Below are 20,742 nucleotides of genomic sequence, written 5' to 3'. Positions count from 1 at the left end.
TAATTTAAGAAAAGTAAATATATGATACCTTGCTATGTTCTCATCGGCAAGTTAGTGTTCAAATAAAGTTAGAAAATTTTATTTTTCAAAAACCAAAAGGCTATTTAATTAATACATTACATGTATCAAATTCCGCAATTGCATACTGATAAAGGGTAATTATTATACATTCAGTCTGGTCGGATTATCGAGTGTGTCGTACCACCAAACGCCGAATAATTGAGTGGCAACTGTAGGAAGCGTACGGGTACATGATTTTGTAATCGTTATATTCTTAGTTTTTAAGTTTTTAAATGTGCAGTTTGTAACATATTTAATGTTTTGCAGGTAATGACCTCGTCTATTGGTCCATTTTCAGTGAGTATATGTTAATTAAAATATGTATTGTTTAAATATACTTTGAAACTGAATGACCTGAATGCATTGTGAAAGTAAATAAGTAAATGTATTCTATCGTTTGAATGGTCTAATTGCAAAGTGATTGAGAAGTATTTTTATCAGCTCCTGTTCTCTTTTGAACTGTTAAAAATGTTTAGATGTTTTTTTTTTCGTGAAAAGGGTGTAACATTGAAATACTGGATGAATATAATTTACTATGTATATTTTTTTTATTTAGGCAAAAAATAGTTGCTGTAGGCCTAGAAGAAAAGTTTGGTAGGATTAAGATATTTTTCGATGAGGGTGGTCTTTGAAATCCACTTATTGTGTCAAAATATTGATTTTTTCCCTAACACAACAACTATCAGCCTCAAAAGGGTGCTAAGAATAAAATATTTTTTTCGACGAGGATGGGATTCGAACCCACGCGTGCAGAGCACATTGGATTAGCAGTCCAACGCCTTAACAACTCGGCCACCTCGTCCGTGAGATATAGCACATTACTTTATATAATACAGTTTGTTTATAAATTTTGTTGTGCAGTATAGATGAAAGGCGTAGACATAGTACAGTATTAAGAGTAGATTGTCTACTCCTTTAATCTATGATAGTATTTATAGCTTTTATAAGCGGTTCTCTGTTTGGTACGATGAAGTATAAAATAATAATGATGTATCTACAAATAATAATGTATTTATTAATTTTTGACAATTATGCATTGTATACCAAACGTCAATCAATACAAAAAATGCAATAAATAAGAAAAAATATAATCGCTGTGTAAACTAAGGTCAGAAATTGGGTCTTTTATTTATAAATTCGACCGAACTATATCTTTGACTATATTCAAAAGTAAATGGTAGCATCATTGAGTTTGTATATTACTGTAATAGTAAATAGTACTACAATAGAGATAGTGTACACGTATACGCACATCGTATCACTAAAATTTGAAGCATGCTTTGTGGGGGTTTCATAACTGACAAAGAGTACACTAATATCTCCTAAATTTGTCATCTTTTTAATGCATAATTTACGGGTTTTATGCTATTTCGCTATAATACCTAAGGAGATTATTTTTTTATAATTATGTGTGTTCATTTTGACTAAATGATTTAAAAATTGGTTAAATAACAATAAAAATAAAAATATACGTATTTAAACTAGCCCTGGTTAAACCGGATTTAAACCGTATAAACGTTTTTATCTGGTCTATGAGGATTTTTCATCTGGAGTATTTTTAACCCATATGCAACGATAAGTTGTATAATTTTGTGTACTGCACATTATTTATTTTATTTATAGATTATGTTGGGTACTTTCAAAAAATTCTGTTATGGCCAGTCGTCCTATTTTGCTGAAGCCCAATTTGATGCGTGTTTCGTGTCCAGATTGGAGTTTACAATTCTAGTCATACAAACAACTTATATAGACTGTACCACAAAATTAACCTTGACTTTTTTTTATGCATCAGGGAAGAAATTTTAGCTGATATTTATGGTTAGCAGTAAGGTAAACTTAGTTTCAGCAAAAGTAAATGTTTTTAACACATTCATGAAGGATTGTTAAAAAACATATAGATAAAACTAGATAAAAACCCAGGAAACACAAAATAAAAACAAAACTAAAATGATAAAACAAAAATATCGAAAAATAAACAAATTATCAGTTATACGTTGTAATTAAAAACTGGATATTAAAAAAAAAAACGTGAACAGAAATTAAAATGGATATAACAAATACTGCAGTACTGTTATTGGAGCTAGCATAAGAAATCAAATGAAATATTACACACCCAACGTACCTAAATACACTAAAAAGAAAATGTCTTAAAACACCTACTAACACCACGTACGAAGAAAGGTACAACACAGCAAGGAAAGTATAATTGTAGAACATCATAACTAAATTAAGAACAACATCGAATTTTCTGTGACCTAAAACTGATCAAAAACGGAACCATCAATTTTTAACAACAATCGAATCAATTCATCGATGACATCATACAGTCCACAACTAGGGAGTAAAAGTTGACTATTAGCAGATGAAGTTTGTTTAGCAGAATCAACTGGTGGTTCTCCCGCAGGTTATCAGTGAAATGACAACCATCAAACAGTGGTAGACAGATAAAAATACGGACAGAAACGTCAGCGATCAATAGTTGGTAAAGGTCAAAGGTTATATCCACCCCCTCCCCTCTAACCTCCTCCCCCCCCCCCACCGTCTCACTCTCCTACAAACCTACATTACCTACGTGTCCGGTTGTAAGGTTGTAAATTCTGTAGTATGCTCAATTTGAGGTTATGACTCAGCGTGTGACTGGAGGGGAGGGGGGTTTAGAGCTAGGTTTTATCTATAAATGAGACCTAGATCTCCTTGATCATTGAGAAAATGGTTTGGGGTCAAGAAAAACGTAATCGTTGTCAGTAACAAAGCTACATATGTCTTCAGACTTGGATTCATACTTAACTTAAAATATAATAAAAACTTCTTAGGTTATAAAAAAAAATTTTTTATAAATAGTGGTTTAAAAACCTTATGATGTCAGAGTGATCGTAAGTAGTCTAGTAGTAGGCTACTGCAGTTTCGTTCCCAAGGGGAACTTCATCAGGCTGTCAAGGACATCAAATTCCGTTCCAGGATGTCGTCGAAGTTAAAATCCTTCGATGTCACACATTTAATTACATCAAAAACGAAAAGACTAACACAATAAACTTCACAAAAACACCGGTACCGGGAAAACGATATGCACTGAGGGTAGGTCTAGACGATTTTTTATAGACTATTATTAAAAGTTAGAGTGTGCTTAGATGTCATAACACCTAGTTTCCCTCTTATGCAAATTTTACGAACAGCTGAAATATCAAAACTATGATAAATACCTCACAGCAGCAAACCTGCAGGCTAAGTGAATTTCCATTCTTATGGATTTAAGCGTGGACGCTGATTTCAGTTAAATATATCCTCAATCATATTAGATGTATTCTCTACTTAAATAACATTAGATTCAACACGTGCTTTGGTTTCCTTCTCTACAGGGAAGGAAATAGTGTTGTTTTAGTAAAATGTAAAAACTTGTATAAAATAAATACATTTTTCAAACTAACTAACAGAAAATACCTTTACGTGAATTTTAGCGGATGGTGTATTTTGTCTCTGGAGACATCAAAACGAAAACTCGGATCTTCGTCTAACTATGAGACCCACGGTATCGGTAATAGCTATGGATAAATGTGTATCAATTATTATCGGTAATAATAGGGGGAATTCGCCAAAATATACAATACGATAATAAATGAATGACAGAAGTACATAAAAATAAATATCACATGAGAGATAAATAGATAAGGATAAACGAATATTTCTTTATAAAATACAAGCAAATAGAAGAAATGTTTTGGAACAATAAAGTTGGTGAAAGTAATTTTGGCAAGAAAACTCTGGCGATGGATAACCATATTTCATACTCTGTTGTTTTTATACTATAGTTGCTGTATTGAAAATAAATAATACGTCTTATATTAATATGGTTTCCTTTTTCCTACGTTGAACTGCTATTTTAGCCATAGATATTAAATTAAAATATTATGTTTGTTACTTATTGTTAAAGTGCAAATACATATTTCACTAGTTTCGTGTGCGATTTTATGTTCTTTGACATACGGTATAAAGTTTCTTCTTAGTAAGATTTCTATGTACACACTTACTTAATAGGACATTTGTGGGCGTGGCTGAGGTTTAGTGGGAAGAGCGCATAGTCTCTGAACTAGAGGTCAGAGTTCAAATCCATATGGTCACCAACGGCTTTTAACTGTGATAAATTATGTTTGGCTATGTAAATGTTGGTTCTGGTATAACATAATCAAATATGTCTAACACCTATTATACACTAAAAACTTGCAAGATGGACGGGTTTCAAAAAGTTAAATATGATCAGTATAACATGCCTTGTATTTTAAATTTCGGTCTGTCATGCCCAATACAGGAATGACATGTATTTTGTACATTTGCTGTATTTTAAATTTTTAAACTCTGTGTTGAGATGGATCTAAACGTGTTGGAAGACTGTTTTTGATCATGATACTTAGTGATGATATCGTTACCCTAAACCAACTGAAGCTGTAGGCAATCCGTGAAACCCAACTGAGTAGCTCTGCTCACCATAGTCCAAAGGCGCTGGTTCAATCCTGGTTAAAGTCTAAGTAAGGTTTGAAACTGGACCCAGCTGTCCTTGATGATTGTACTTTTAATAAATGGTCCTGGATAAATAAACAGGTGAACTCATTTAGTAACAAAGCCATACACAGCATCCCATTCTTCTTTACTCATATTTAGATGGAAACACTGCAATAGTATCCCAATCTCAATCAGTAATGTAATAATAATTACAAAGCAACAAGACCAGAGTTTTGACAGTTGCCTTACAAAAAATGTTCATATGCCAATGGGGTAGAGAGACACAATAAATTAATAAAATAAACTAAAAAAATATATCCATCTGCCAGGTGGCAAATTCATTCTAGCTAATAAAGAACTACATTTTCTGAAATGCGATTTTTTAATTTTAACTTTTAAAATTAATGATTGAACAGATTAATTTGACCTAACCACATGACATGTGACTATTATTAATGTCTACATATTGATCTTTCATTAAAATAGTTTCATCGCTTTCCCATAAACATTTGTGCAGATATCTCATACTGAAGCATGGAAAGATGACCTGTTTAGTATGCAACCTAAATATGGGCACCTGCACCTTTTGTTACGACTACGTTATACTCAGGTACAAGACATTGGTGATACCCTCTGATTTAATTTTATGGGTTTTCCCCTCTCTAAACGTGATAAAAAAGTTATGCGAATATAATAGAAGATTTTTCAATATCAATTCACCGATGAAGATGATTTAAGATACAGTAAAATGTACCCCTCCAGTAAATTTACTTTGGAAATCAATTCTTAGAATGGTGTAAATTATTAACGGTAATCCCAAAAGATGAAAGTATAATTTTTATGCTGATTTCTTTGCCGAATGGTTGTCTTCCTGATCTGCTGTAGTCATCTTCTTATGAGAGTTACTTAATTATTAGAAAGTGCATTGTAAAGAACTGTTTTTGTTTCTTTTTCTCTAAAAAATATTCCAAACTGTTCCAATCAAATAAAGTATGTATATTTGTACCATTGATAAAACATACTCCCTTTACATAACTTGCTGAATACAAGTAAGGTGCGTTCCTGCTAGATGTGTCTAGAGTGCATTTTGATATGTATTACTCAGTTCTTGTTTTTCGCCATCTTAATGTTAAATATAAAATATACTTTCATATTTTAAGCTTTGTGCAAGGTATTTTTGAATACCAACAGCGAACACACCAACACACCTGGATATTTTACAACAAGATGAAAAGAGATTTTAGTATACAACGTCTATTCATTGTAGAACCGTTTTTACGTGTAAATTTACAATACAACGCAGAAGTAATTTGTAGTATATTGTGCGAATAAAATACTGCTTCCTACACTATTCGATACATAAGTCGAGAAGTATTTATTTCTTTATAAATGTTGAAGGAATAAACTCATTATTACATAGAAGTCCGATTACGTATGATACCCGTTGTAACTGGTAGAAATCAATATCCAGTATTAAATATTTTATACCTACACATTTGTCGTCATTTAATTATTCACTATATAGTTGACATATCAAAATGTGTTGAAAGGCGTATTCTATGTACGTATAAACGCGAATTCTTAAACCACTATTCAAGAACTTCATTTTTGGTTGTGTTATTTTCGGAACAGTTATTTAAAAATTAATATTATTTTGCAATTATCACAGCCTTATAGAAAAGCAATTTTGGCAAGGGGGGTTGCAGCCCCGAAACTACCCCTGGTTACGCCCAACTATAAATTACTGTAAGCTGTGCAAGTTTTATTTACAGCACTGTTCTGTTCGGTCATAGCCACGCCTTGAGCGTCCAAAACATAATTCGCCAATTTCCGTGAGTTTATTACTCGGCGGATTTGGAAGTTCGCCACCCGGGAAATCGTTGTTTTCCCCGAAACAGTTGGCAATATGTAAAAGACGTTACTGCATACGGTCAATGATTTATGTACCGTACTATTGTACTGTAACTTGTTTTGGACGTTTGTTTAAACTTGAATAACTGTTCAGTAAATCCTTTAAATATATTGGTTTGGACAATTTCACCTTATTTTTTATTTTATTAGATTTTTGCAACGCTGACACAAGGTGCGTAAAAGCACAGAAAACATACTATAAAAAAAATAGTAATATGTTTTCTGTGGTAAAAGGTAAGATGAGTGAAATAATTAGATTACAGCTGTTACTTGCCAGGATCAGCTGTTTATTTGGCTAGAGCTTTTTATTAACGGCCAAGAACATTTCCAGTTTCAACCGAAAAAGGTTTTTGGCCTTTTGGGATTGAACTGGTGATATTCTGGTTACAAGGCCAGCCCTACACTCAGCTACGAGCTACACATAATATATTATACACTTATTTTCGGGTGATTGTTAAAATATGATTCAATCCTTTCTAAAACTTTCCTATTGTGTCTTTACTTATACTCATTTTAATTTACAAGAAATTAAATACTTTAATATAAAAATCCTGTAACATTATTATGGTTAATTATTTTTTTTGTGAAAACAAAACCAATTAATCAGTTAAACGTCATAACAAATTGAATAAAAGCTAGCAACAGAACCACATCATTTTTTTCCAACTATTTTCGCTACATGATTTAAACACATCTATATATTTCCAGTTGTGAGAAAACATACGAAGATGTAAAGGCAACTGCAAGCATTTTGATGAATCAGTATTGGATTTGGCAGTCACCAGTTCAATAATTTATGCATTGTGGATGCTTTATCCCTTTAATATTTAATTTCCGTAAAAATATGAAAGAGGCGATATCACTGAGTCAAATGTACAGTTTCGAGAGGCTGATGAAAAAAACATGAGTTTTGATTTTCAGCACAAACCCTATCCGAATAGAGTCACATATCTGCATATCGTATTCAATACTGTATGTTGACAAAAATGTCTATAACATAGAACATGTTCATCTTCTCCATCCGTTCATATTTAAATGCACAATCTTACTAATATTATAAATGTGAAAGTTTGTGTTTGTTTGTTTGAAGTTCAATCACGCATGAACCACTAGACGGATTGGGCTGAAATTTGGCATGATGATAGCTCACATTCCCGTTTAACATATAGGCATATTCTTATCTCAAACATCCTTTCGGGCTCTGCCCCAGTGGCTCTGTAGTTCCCCATGTTAACCTTATGAGTACTCATATTATATTTAAAGGGAATTAATCAAAGAATTTAGTCAGCTGTTTCAACTAAAAAAGTTAGTTCTATGATATACAAAAGCAATAAAAGGTTATAAGATTTACCAACAGGGTGCAGCACTATAATTCTTTTTGCATTTATGTAAACAGCTAATTTGAACTAAGCAGCAACAAAAATCTTTGATACGCAATGAGAACTGTCAAAGTAGGATTGTTTACAGTTATGTCTATGTTTTTAATGTCAAGAATAATTTGTGATTTTTTTGTGAAATCGTAATAATTTTTTGGTTGTTTATGTGAAGTGGTAGAACATTATGGCTATGGTAGATGTGTAATACCATAAGTATACCGTCAATTTAAAGAAGCAAATTTTATCAAACTTTGTCCTCCCCCATTTCAAACTCAAAGCTTGAGTAAACTTGCCAACCCCATACGAAGGACGGGTACTCTGCTAGTATTAAATACAATTTTATTCAAATGACTATTTTGATTCCGTCTCAATTTGGTTAACTTTGCAACACATTTTGTTTAAAATATCTATTTACTGAATAAAAAAATTATTTACTAGAATAGGCTATTTAAAATGTTACCCAGAAAATGTAGTAGATGTATCAAAAGGTGTACATTTTAAATCATTAGTGTTCATTATTTACTATAATATCTCTAGCTGTTTATTTGATCATAGTATAATTTTCTGTGTGAAAATTAGTTTCTAATTTTTGTTTTTTATGTTTGCTCCTCATGCTAGTAAAACAATCAAAACGCCCATTTGTCCATATAAGTCCACATGGTTAGTGTTACTAGTCTAAATTAATACATGACACTCTAACCACTAACTTTGTTTAATAAACAGGAGGGATAAATAAAAATGTCCCTGAGTGCGATGAAGACACTCTTGAAGCTAAGAGCCATCGACAAGATCACCATTCAGGCTCGTATTGGGCACAACACCCCAAAAGTACCCCGCCCCTCCCCGCCCCTTAGAAACTGAAAATACAATCACATCTTAGGAGGAATATAAAAATTATTGACTTGTAAAATCTCCTGACTTTTGAAAACAAAACTTTATACTCACGTTTCTCTTTTTTATATCACTAGCGTGGAAAAATAGCGAATAGAAATGTCTGTTTAAAGTTTTCTTCGGACAAAAACTCATTAATCTTTTAACGGTATTTCGAAAACTGTACAGAACCCTTCTTGGTTTTAAGATTGGGATTTAGACTGACAACCTTCTCAAGTATTAAACATCTATGCATTTAGCTTAGTACGAACGATTTCTCAAATTTGTATTTCAATAATTGACACTTACGTAATACACAACAGACGAATAAAATATCTATTTGATTTTACATAGTTTAAATCTTATGTAATATTCAATTTTGCAAAATGAATAAGTAGTACCATAAGTTAAAAATACTGCATATAGGTTTACAGTCCTTAGCTGGGGGCTTTAATGTTAGTTCGCTCCAATCTATGTTGTTGAGTGAGGTTTATGTGGATGGTTTCGAAAAACCTATATAATTTTAAAATATTGCTTGTCCTTTGGAATTATTTCCAAAGATTTAACACCAAATCGTACAATCCGTCCTAAAGTACATCAGGGTTTCCAAACGTGACCATCAAAAACGCAATTAAAACTGCATTTATTTCACAAAAGGATTAGAATACTGCTTACACTATTTAAAGTAACTGATTATTTTGTTATGTTGTTTATCAACTTGGTTAGCTATGTATTTTGGTGACAGTTAAATCAATATAAAATCAAATTTGTCCCTGTCTGTATGCATTAATGGATTACCTAACCTATAATCGGTTTTCATTGATCTGTTTTCATGCAATGATAGTAACACGATCCAATCATTGGGCAAAAACCTATAATTCCCTTAAGCTAAAATAATTTTTTTAGTATTAATGTTTATCGGTACCACTCATTTTATGTATTAAAAATGTTTGTAATGTTTCGTAGCTTTACTAGGCATGCGGCCTCAGGTCCGCCAATTGAGCGGAGTAAGCAAGCTTTGATATAAACAAATAATTTTAATTAGTTTTCATGATTCAAATTGAATACATGATGACGTCACCATAGCAACAATCCAATTGAGTTCTCGTGGTTGGTTGGAAGAGTTGAAGGAAATATGAATCCAGTCAGATGTTTCTATTAGGTCATTGATTTTTAATTGTATATATGAGTAATAGTAAAACTGTGTGTTTGTAATAGCATAAAGATACGTATTATTTTGTCAATATCCTAATGTTTGTTTAGCTCCCATTTATGTTATAGGCCTCTTTCCCATTTTCCTTCTCATTTTCTCCAACTAAAACATTTAGCCAATTAGTAAACTTTGCTCAGCAAACAGAATGACAGAAGAAGGTGACTATATATAGCAATACCATAGTCAATGGTCACCACAGGAAATAAGGCGTGGCTAATTTCACGAGCTGATGATACCCTGAAAAAGATGTTGGTTGCCGCAACGCTTGTGGCATTGAATTGGTGACGTTTGCGCTAGCTCCGCCCCATTGCCAAAATATAGGCATACCGGGTACTGTACTCAATAAATAGATTAGATTTTACAGACGGCACTGGATAGAGAATTGATGAATTAAACAAGAATATATATATTCCTCATGCTAAATTACATCATGATTGAGTAAAATACTGTATATGCATAATAAACTACTGTACAACAAAATTATTAAAATCAAATATAAAAGACGTTTTTATATTAGGCTATGGCAATTTAATTTGAGAACCTGCACTGTGTTGATGTACCCTAAAGCCTATTTATTGGGTTGTACTGTACTAAATTTTCAACCTGACATAAAAATGCCAACATGCTGAAAGGTATTAACCGTTCAACAATTAAACATCCTACGTTTTAATAAAATATAAAAACCGAATTGAGTACAGATGTAATTGTAAACCTCCAAGCGGTGGATTTTCTGGGTACATTAGTCACTGAACATTAATCTCTCAGGGTAAATTCCTGATGAGTTTATATAACTACTGTCTCTAGAGTCTAAAGGTGGCTTGTTGTTTTCTATTTTACCTGAATCATTTCAACCATCTTCGTCTCGGAACCAAATCAACTAATACAGTAGTTAATAATTTCAATTATTCAATTATCAACATATTAATCGTTGCTATGGAGACGCTAGTTGTTTATTTTAACCCATATTTTAGTGAAGGATGGAGTGTAGTAATTACGTAGACTAACCAACACAAGCAGACTTCTCATCCCATTGTAAATTTTGAATCTCGTTTTTGTGTCTAGTTCATGTCCGGTGACACTTATATTGAGTCGACAAAATTTTGTTTCTATTATTTTAGGGTATTTTCATGATTTGTGCTTTACCGTTTGGTTAAATAACTAGGGGAGGAGTTATTGTTTATGATTAGATCGTTTTATTTGGTTATAAGAGGGTTTTAAGGACTGAAATAACAAGAAACAGAAGACATTCTATCTATATGGATCAGCTGTCGCCAATATTTTACTAAAAAAGAATGTAGTTTTGGAGCCAGTCACAGATTGCGCTAGTGTCTAAAACTCTATTTTGTACCTTATTTTTCGTTACTGACATAGTTACTGGGTCACAACAGTTGCTATAGCTCATAATAAGTCATTCCATCAGTTTGACTTGGTAAAAACCATAATGTGATCGGCAGAAATCGGTAATTTAGATCAGCGCAATCTGTAGGTGGCTCACATCAACTAAGACTATGTTTTATCTGTTTTAATGATCCGTGTAGCTTTGTTACTAAGATCAGCTGTTTTATTAGTCCGTATCATTTATTTAAATCCCAATGATCAGGAACAGCTGAGTCCAGTTTCGAACAATCAAAATGCTACTGACTTTTCAGGATGGATCCGGCAACCTTTTGATTGTTATGCGAGCACTGTAACCACTCAGCTCATCATTATAATTTCCAATCATTCTATTGATTTCGATAAAGAAACATGTTGTTACATTACATTTTGTTAAATAGTAACAACACAATTTAAGAATCAAAATATTAGCAAAACAAAGAGACTTTGTTTTAAAATTTATTTTTTTGTTTCTACACAGTTTTGGGTCAGTTAGAACCATTGCGTTCAGAAGACATAATCATCTAAATGATATTCTTAATTTTGTAGCTTAATCGTCAAACCGTTTGTATATTTATCCCTAAATCTAAATAGATTCTTTAATAGTTACAGTACAGTTAACTAAATCCAAGATTAAGTGACACATAAAGCGAATTTACTTAAAATATTCAAATTTTCTTCCTATGTTTTCAATTAGAGGAAAACTTTACTGTTACCTTCAATGGTTTTAATATCATAATTAATAAAGTTTAAATCTTTAGCTTCAATTGGAGAAATATTTAACTGTTTAAACATTTTTGTACGCCCTTCATCCGAACACCAAACTGAGAAAAATGTAATAACCTCCTTATACACTGGTAAAGGTTATAATGTTCGAAGGTTCCTCGGCTAGGGAAGAAACTCGATAAGGCTTTTATCATTGGAAACGCGCCAAAAGACATAATGTAAGCATACAGTATCTGTATTAGTCTTTAACCATTTTAAGTTGTGAGTTTACAAAATATCGATTTGTTAAGAAGTCAAATATTTAGTTGTGTTCGTCATGTTGATTTCTTGAAATTCAAGAACGTAAATGATACAGGTTTAATTGTAAAAAGTAATGAAAAAATATTTTTCAAATTACAGCATAATTCCATAAAGGGAGAAATAGTCACTACACATAATTAAAAATACACAAATTAATAATGCAATATTTGAAATGTTAAACAATTGAAAAGGATAGCAAAATTCTAACACAATACACATTGAACATACTGTATAATATATACTGTATTTACATTTAGGGAGATCATTAACTAATTGTAGGAGTAAAAAAACCTGTGTATGAAGAAAAAAACACGTTGAATTTATAGTTTTTGTTAAATGCAAATAATCATTTACTGAAGAATGCAAACATTCCAGATTCCTTTGTCGGCCTCAACAAAAACAAAGACTTGAAAACTGTCAGACAAAACAATTTCTTTCCTTTTAATCTCTGACCACTTGATCTGGTCTTGGCGTAAATCTAGCAAGAATAGACAGTTTGTAAAAGTTTAAGTTAAAGTTTTTCCCTCGAGTTTCGAAATAGAGTTAAAAAACATTTTTATATTGTAGTTCTAAGGTCGTAGTTTGCATTTTTTTGCCCGCGTTTCTCAACGTTGTGTGAACATTAAGTTAAAAATATTATGTTAGAAATAATTCAAAAAACGGTTGCATATTTTTCAAATTGTTCTTTACGGGTTGGTTTTTTAATCCTCCTAGGTTATAACACAATAGTTAATGCAGTGGGTCAATTCAATATGCATTGTTGAAAGAACCTTAAAATTGATTAAATAAACGGTATCAGCAATCTGACACATACTTTCTCCCATTAGCTTGTCAACAACCTTATCATGGGTAAGCGGTGGGAGTAAATTATGATATTTTATGGGGTAAATCACTGAAGCTGCAATTAATTTTGAACCTCAATTTTTACAGCAACGGGGGTTGTACTATTTTGTTCAGAATGAACGGCCGATTTTATTTTAATCTATTTCCTCGTCGTTTTACAAGTTTAACTTTTAAAATGCAAATTACTTACATAAAAAACTAACTACCTAAATCAATAATCAGTTCAGTATTGCTTTTGGGAGTTCCTGGAAATTATTTAAACTTTTTTATTTATTTATTCATACAGTCTATAATACATCCATCCATCTATAAAGGAAACTATATGAAATCATGGTATGGTAAAGTAACGCCAATTTCTATGAAGATTAAAAAATATAACTATGAATTTATTGAAACTTTTTTAATAGACCATAGTATATGATTCCTAAATTTTGGAAAATATAAAAATTCTTAAGATGATTGAATTAAAACCCGACAATTTTAAACCTGTAATAATAATGCTCAATTTTAAACTATGTTTATTAACGGGAAGGTTGAGCAGTATGAACAAACATTTCCCAAACATTAATGAAGCTGGTTTAAAAGTTAAATAACCTGAGGTTAAGTTAAGTCGTTTTGAATTCTTTGTCTAAACTTGCCCAGTGTTCTCCAGTGTAAGCGCATTTTGCAGTTTATTTCTTGTTTTAATCCATTTCATGAGTATTTTTGCGTCATAAAAATAAACTTGTATACACTATGGAATATCTCTGAAGTACGTATTATACCTGCTAGGCAACCTTGGGTTCGAATCCTACCCACGAAAACAAATATTTCTAGCAAACCTAACTTATTGAGGTTCTAAAAAAACGAGTTTTGTAATTACCAAGTACAGTACTTGGCTGACCCATTATCAAAGTACTTATATAGTCCCAAAAAGGGGGTTTAATTATTTCTACCATAATAACAATAGTTCTAAAATATTCTTCAACATTAATTTCTTTTCCCAAAAATATCAAAGGTGTTTGAATAATTTGTTGTATACCATGTTGTCAGTATGGAATCTTAATTAATACTCTCCATTGCTTGTTTGCTAAATAGTTACGTATAATACACCTTTCTGAATAACTCAGAAATAAATGTTTAAATGAAAAAAAAACAACATCAAATGAAGAGGTCGCCCTAAAGTTAGCCATTTTAGCGTAACTTATTATTGGAAGGTCAGAATGAAAAATAGCGAAAACTAAGTATGAAACTCTTAACTACGCAACTCAAACAAACTGATTTGCGTATGTTTTTAACGCAAAAGAAATACAGTAGTATAAAAAAAGTTGCATACATTTTTAACAAATATCTCAGTTCTAGTTAGTTTCTACCCCTACGACTTTCTGACATGTCAAAAAGTATGAAAATCTGCGGAAAATTTTAAAATATTTTACCTAGAAGGGAACGAACAACAGACATTGCCTGTCAAGTATTCTCAATCAAAACATGTCTGTCTATCATGCGATTCTCAGTACAGCAAGACTCGTACATAAACATGTCCTAGCTCAAACTGGATGCTTGAAAAACATAAATGTCACCAGATGTGAAATATGGTATTAATGTTGTATATTGATTTTCTGAAGAAAACTTCAACTTATTGATAAGCTGTATGCAAATTCAACATTTCCCCTCATAGATTTATCATCCTTATGATCAGCTTAAAATGTAAGTACCGTTGATGTAGATGTCTTTGTCGTGTCCTCGAAAGGAGTATAATTATTAAAAGTTCCAAAGCTCTAAAATTTAAAACAAAATAAATTGTTTAAATATTTAAGTAGGGTACACTTTCTTTGTTATAATAACTCAATTTAGACATATAATGTTTCATTATAGATTTTAAGCAAAATTGTGAGTGGAACAATTAGAAAATTGAAGAAAACTAACCTAACATAACCTCCTTAAAATAAACCGTATTGTGAATTTCAACTTGATATGTTTGATATACAATCCACAATTCAATCAATATTTTGTTGCTATCAAAATAAGTAATAAATTAAAAATTTCCGAGGGAGATCTTTAATGGATATAATGGTAATTTAAATAACTTGCGTTTACTTTAATGGATATAGTCAAAGATATACTTCTTCGTTCCAAACAGAGAACAGCTTGTAAATGCTGTAAATATTTATAAAAATTTATACAACAATGTTTATAAACAAACTGTACTATATAAAGTAATATGTTATATCTCACGGACGAGGTGGCCGAGTGGTTAAGGCGTTGGACTGCTAATCCAATGTGCTCTGCACGCGTGGGTTCGAATCCCATCCTCGTCGAGAAAAATTTTGAAAAACTTGCTAAAGTCAAATTTAAAAAATTCCCGCTGGTAAGAGTAATAATTAGAACCAATCACGTTGTTTTTTTATTTAATCTAGGGTATATTTGGATTAAATATAACCGTTGACTATTGGATACTGAAGGTAGTGAAAGATATAACGTAAAATTAGTTCTTTATTAGATTTTGCAAACCTCCAATAACCGTAAGGAATTACTTATATTCAACAAAGTTATTTTTATAGATTTTTAGTAATACCGAGGCAAAAATGTGGTTCGGATTCTACTATAAACTGTAGGTCCCTTAGTTACCATTAGCTGTATGTGCTATTAATTAACAGCAGTTGTGTCTAAGGAATAGTTCGGCCTTAGTCACTAACAAGACTACAAGATCGCCCCACTCATCCTACACTCATCTCCATTCTTACTTGGCTTAAAATACCTACCTTTGTATGGTCGCCATTTCAAAGAAAAAGTATTAAAAGTATTTATGTATCTGTTTGGGAAAAAATAGGATGACTTTTCTTTTAATCGTTTTTTAGGGTTGTTGAAAACTGAAATATGAAGTGTATTACTTATTTATACCACAATATCAAAATATATTATTAGTTTAGTTTAGCTGGCATGTTAAGTATAGAACTTTCTAGAAACAACTTTCTATGCATACTTAGTTGAAAACTTCATTAGGCGCAGCTAGTATATTGGACTGATACCAAAAACTTATCGGAAAAGTGCAATGTAAAAGTATTCCAATATTTATATGGTGTATTTTTTCTTTTGTAATTTCACCAAGCTTAGATTGTTGTTTGTAAAGTGTTCCCTAGAGGACAGTGTATAATTTTAATTATATGGACCAAAATGTAAATAAACCTTAAAAATATCCCCCTCATGGAGAAACACTTAGAGGAACATTTTTTACGCACTGAAACCTTATGGACCAGATATGAATCAAATTCTAAACTTAAGACTAGATTTAACTGTAGGTCCAAACATCAAACTTAGAGTAATACTAATAGACTAATGGTAGCATCCAAAGTCAATGGTTTCAGCTATAGAGGCTAACGCGAAAGAACAAACATCAGTCAGCTTTAAATCACAAGTGTGGACAGCTTCCGATTTACAGACCCTGATTTCTAATTGTCGCTCGGTTGTTGAAAACAAGTCAAACGATTCTTATTTGCCTTTTGCAAGGATCGAATTTAGCAGCAATTAATCTACTTTAAATTAATTAATTAATCCTTAACAAGTTGTAAATTTGCAATTAAATCAAGGAGGAACATTGGATCCATCAACGCACTAAAATTTAATCAGACATGAAACTGTTTCCAATTTCTCCATGGAGTTTGCACATGGAGTATGGAGCATGGAGTGTATGCACTTGTAGTATTCTGTCGACGATTGTAGAATAGCACAAGTTTGGCAGTTTGTATGTGTGCCATTGTTGAATGCGTCTTTATGTAAATCAGCACTTTAACTCCATACAACTTTAGCCAGCTGAGTTCACGTCACTCCCGCCAAATATACCTCTGACTCCCGCTAAAATGTTCGTTTACTGTGCAGGTATAGGCTACCAAGTTCGGTTTATCTTATAAACTTTTTTATCTAAACTCAGGTACCCATGCATTTTATTAATCATATCGTCTATCCCCAATACTTTGTTTGTCTAACAATGTTAGTAAATTACAGGGACGCGAATGGGGAAGACCTTCCGTCTTAAAGGGTTCATATCTTGAAAAACCCCTGTTACTTTTAGTTAAGTGACAACGGTGTCAATGTCATGGCCCAGTTGATCGGAGCCTATCGTTACAAACTATGACGCGGGTGTCCTCCAATGCCTTAGTCGACGGGTTTCAACTATGAATCGTAGATAATCTCAAATAGAACCCTATTAGTTAATACATGACACTAAGTAACTTCGAGTGAAAAAGGACGAAGAACCACCGGAGCCAGAAAGCGAGGGTTGATTTGTTTTGAATGCCTATGAACATCTTGTAGATGTTTAAACAGAACTGCAGAAGCTGTCTTAATAGTTTGTATATTTTAGAAATCATGATCCTATCCCGAGATGAGTAAGAAGAGGACTTTAATGTGTCTCAGCTGGTAAGGTAGTCACTATAGTTCGGCCGCTTAGAAAACGACCTGCGCGCTAATGCTAAACCAATGCTGGAGGAGGTCGCTTTCTAAGCGGCCGAACTATAGGCGTATGCCGTATAGGACTGTGGAGAGGAATTTATTTACCCTACAACAAGTGATGCAGTCTTCCTGCTCGTGAGTAGTTATGTAATGATTCCTTCGGGCACAAGGTGAGGGTGAGAGCCCTGAAATAGGGTACAGTCCTAGAACGGGGTACAGCCCTAGAACGGAGTACAGCCCCAAAATAGGGTACAGTCCTAGAATAGGGTACAGTCCTAGAATAGGGTACAGTCCTAGAAAGGGGTACAGTCCCAGAACGGGGTACAGTCCCAGAACGGGGTACAGTCCCAGAATGGGGTATAGTCCTAGAACGGGGGTCGTCAAAGTCCGGACACTCAGAGAGCAGTCTTCTGCAGTTCCTTTTCATAAAATCCGCCTATAATTTCTTCCCCATTTTGATCGGCAATCCTATAAGTAACCGGTCTAGTGTTTAGAATTCGTGCTATTGTAAATATCTCCGAAGTCCAGTTTTAACCCTATTTTTAACCCTATGTCGGACTGTACCCTATTTTGGGGCTGTACCCTATTCTAGGACTGTACCCTATTTCGGGGCTGTACCCTATTTCAGGGCTCTCACCCTCACCCTGTGCCCGAAGGAATCATTACATAACTACTCTCGTGCGTTTGGGTAAACTTCATCCTTTTTGGTCCTTCTTAATTCTCTTTAACACCGGGACAGTTTCATAATTTCGAAAGTACCCAGACCATCAAGTGCCACTACAACCTAAATAGAACCCTCGTCAAAGAGTTGTAAATGAAAGGTGTGCTCTGGGAAACTCTGGAGCTATAAGTCGGGTACACAGTTTGTGCAGATTTTTCAAGGAGTGCATTTTGATATTATCAGCTCACCTTTAGGGTCACCATTGAACTCCATCTGCTAATCGGTTCAGCTGCAACTGTGGCTAGAAGGAGTGGCCTTGAATATGGAGCCAAAAAGAATCTATTGGTCACATCCTTAAGACTTATGCGTGCTTACAGTATCGGGTTTCGTATCCGTATCAGTAGTTTAGTAAAATATAAACACAGATCGTGTTTTAAATATCCACTAATCCCACAACTTGCACGACGTCGTTGTAATCTACCATGTTACTTCCAGTTCGTAGGCGAGGGTCGCGTGCACGTCCAAACCGTGTTCCTATTAAAGAAATGAATTAATTAGTCCAAGCATACAAGTTGTGCCTCATTCACCAACACTAGACGTGTTCATTAATGAACCATGCCTTTGAAACAGAGCTTATCGTGTTCAATCAATTACAAAGTACAATACGTTATGAAGTTGTCACGAAATAGCCAAGTTAATTTGGAATGGGCTATTTTAGTTGCGGATGGAATATCTTGTAGTGTGTCCTTTTGGTGATATTAAAAGTTGCTGCTGCTAATGCAATTAATTTATTATTATGTGTTTCTAGTGGCTAATGTATTGAATCCAGGGCAAAAAGGACGTGGTTTTCCCGGCAAAACCAAATGAAATTTGAAGAGTTTTGACCACTTTTTCCTATATGGGTTTGTGATTCTTCTCTACAAAATTCCACTGCCTAGGAACCATCAAGTGAAAATAGTTGTTAACTATATTTTTTTCTTTCCATTGATACTTTGTTCGGAGGGTTAAGGTTAAAGTAAATATTTTTGACAATCCGAGGACCCATGTAGCTGGTGAAACCTAATATTTATAATCATCACATTTTATTTTGAACGATGCGTACAAAGTAGACCACGATAAAAAGGTTGGTCTGATCAAAGAGAGGGAAGAGTAGCAGTGTTTATAGTAAAGTTGTCCAGTTGCCATAATGCAGTGGACACGTTAAGAAGTGCTGTTTATTTAATGTCGTGTACTTCTATATCCCACTCAATTGTTGTTGTAAAGTTTTCGTTTGCGACCCAAATTACGGATTTTGCTTTGTTCTTCAGGCAATCCATACATTTGGTGAATACATTCAGAACAACAGGAAATATGTCATCCGCAGGAGACAAGTTACATCACAAAATGTCAAACGAGTTAGCAGCGGTAATAACAATATCCAACCCTCAGCTCGTGAACAAGCACTTGCTCTCGGCATATGAAGACGTTACAAACCCTTAAGACCTTTTTAGCGAATTTCCCTATAGGGAAGTAGCTATTACCGTAGGTCTCATGGTAAGACTTAGGCCCGGGACCGATTTACTTTTTCATTTTGATGTCCCCAGAGGCCAAAAACACCATTCGTTCAAATTTGTATATATGTATATATATATATATATATATATATATAGATTTATATATATATATATGTCCGTGAACACGATAACTTGAGTAATTTTTATCCGATTTTGATGACATTTGGTTTGAAGGTGTAAGGCGGGATAAACTTGAATGAGTTCGCGATCCAGCATGATCGGACCATGGGAACAGGGTTTTATGGGGGGTTTTATGGGGTAAAAATGGGGTTTTCTCACTTTTTACCCTCAAAACACAAAATTTCCCAATTTTTCTCTAAACCTTCTTAAAGAGCTTAAAAAAACAAACAATTCAGTATATCAAAGTGTTTTTGTACGGTTATTGGTTACGGAGAAAACTAAAAAAATGGTAAATTTAAAATTCCCATGTTATTCTTATGGAGAATATTGTAAAATGTTGTAGTTTGCTTGTTTATGGATATATTTTGATCAAAGTTGGCAAATTTATTTATTTTATAGTAAGCTATCAATATTTTACTAAAAACACACTACTTTATTAGTTTCCTTGTAGCAGCAAACCTAGGTACTCGTTAAACCTAATAATGTTATTTAAATAGATCAATTGAAAATCAATTCGGACAAATGGAAATTCGCTTAGACGGCAGGTTTGCTGCGGCGGGGGTATTTTTCTTTTCCACCTACAAAATTTACATGGGCCATTAGTGTATAGGGGATTATTTAACGTTAAGTTAGCCTTCTTTGTAACAATATGTTAATATTACTTTATTTTAAATGCATACAAACTGTGAATCCTAGATAACCTAAAATAGAACACTGTTAGTTAATAAATGTCAACAAATAGGGTCAACAAGTACGTTAATACATGAACATTTGTGTTGTCTGTTCCAGATCACGCAGGATGGAGCGGCGGGG

General features: G+C 33.2%; 2 non-coding genes across 2 annotated transcripts; one reads left to right on the top strand and one right to left on the bottom strand.

Annotated features, from left to right (window-relative positions):
- Positions 1-780: 780 nt before the first annotated feature.
- Positions 781-862, bottom strand: Trnas-gcu (transfer RNA serine (anticodon GCU)). The gene has a single exon. It is a non-coding gene; the product is annotated as a tRNA-Ser (tRNA).
- Positions 863-15,382: 14,520 nt separating this feature from the next.
- Positions 15,383-15,464, top strand: Trnas-gcu (transfer RNA serine (anticodon GCU)). Its single transcript has one exon. It is a non-coding gene; the product is annotated as a tRNA-Ser (tRNA).
- The last annotated feature ends 5,278 nt before the right edge of the window (positions 15,465-20,742 follow it).

The sequence above is a fragment of the Macrosteles quadrilineatus genome, unplaced genomic scaffold (genome assembly GCF_028750875.1).
Source record: "Macrosteles quadrilineatus isolate MER2022 unplaced genomic scaffold, UCM_ALF_1.0 Scaffold_9__3_contigs__length_116548681, whole genome shotgun sequence".
Classification (NCBI taxonomy): Eukaryota; Metazoa; Arthropoda; class Insecta; order Hemiptera; family Cicadellidae; genus Macrosteles; species Macrosteles quadrilineatus.
Note: the sequence above shows the minus strand (reverse complement) of the source record. Positions and strands in the feature narration are given on the sequence as shown.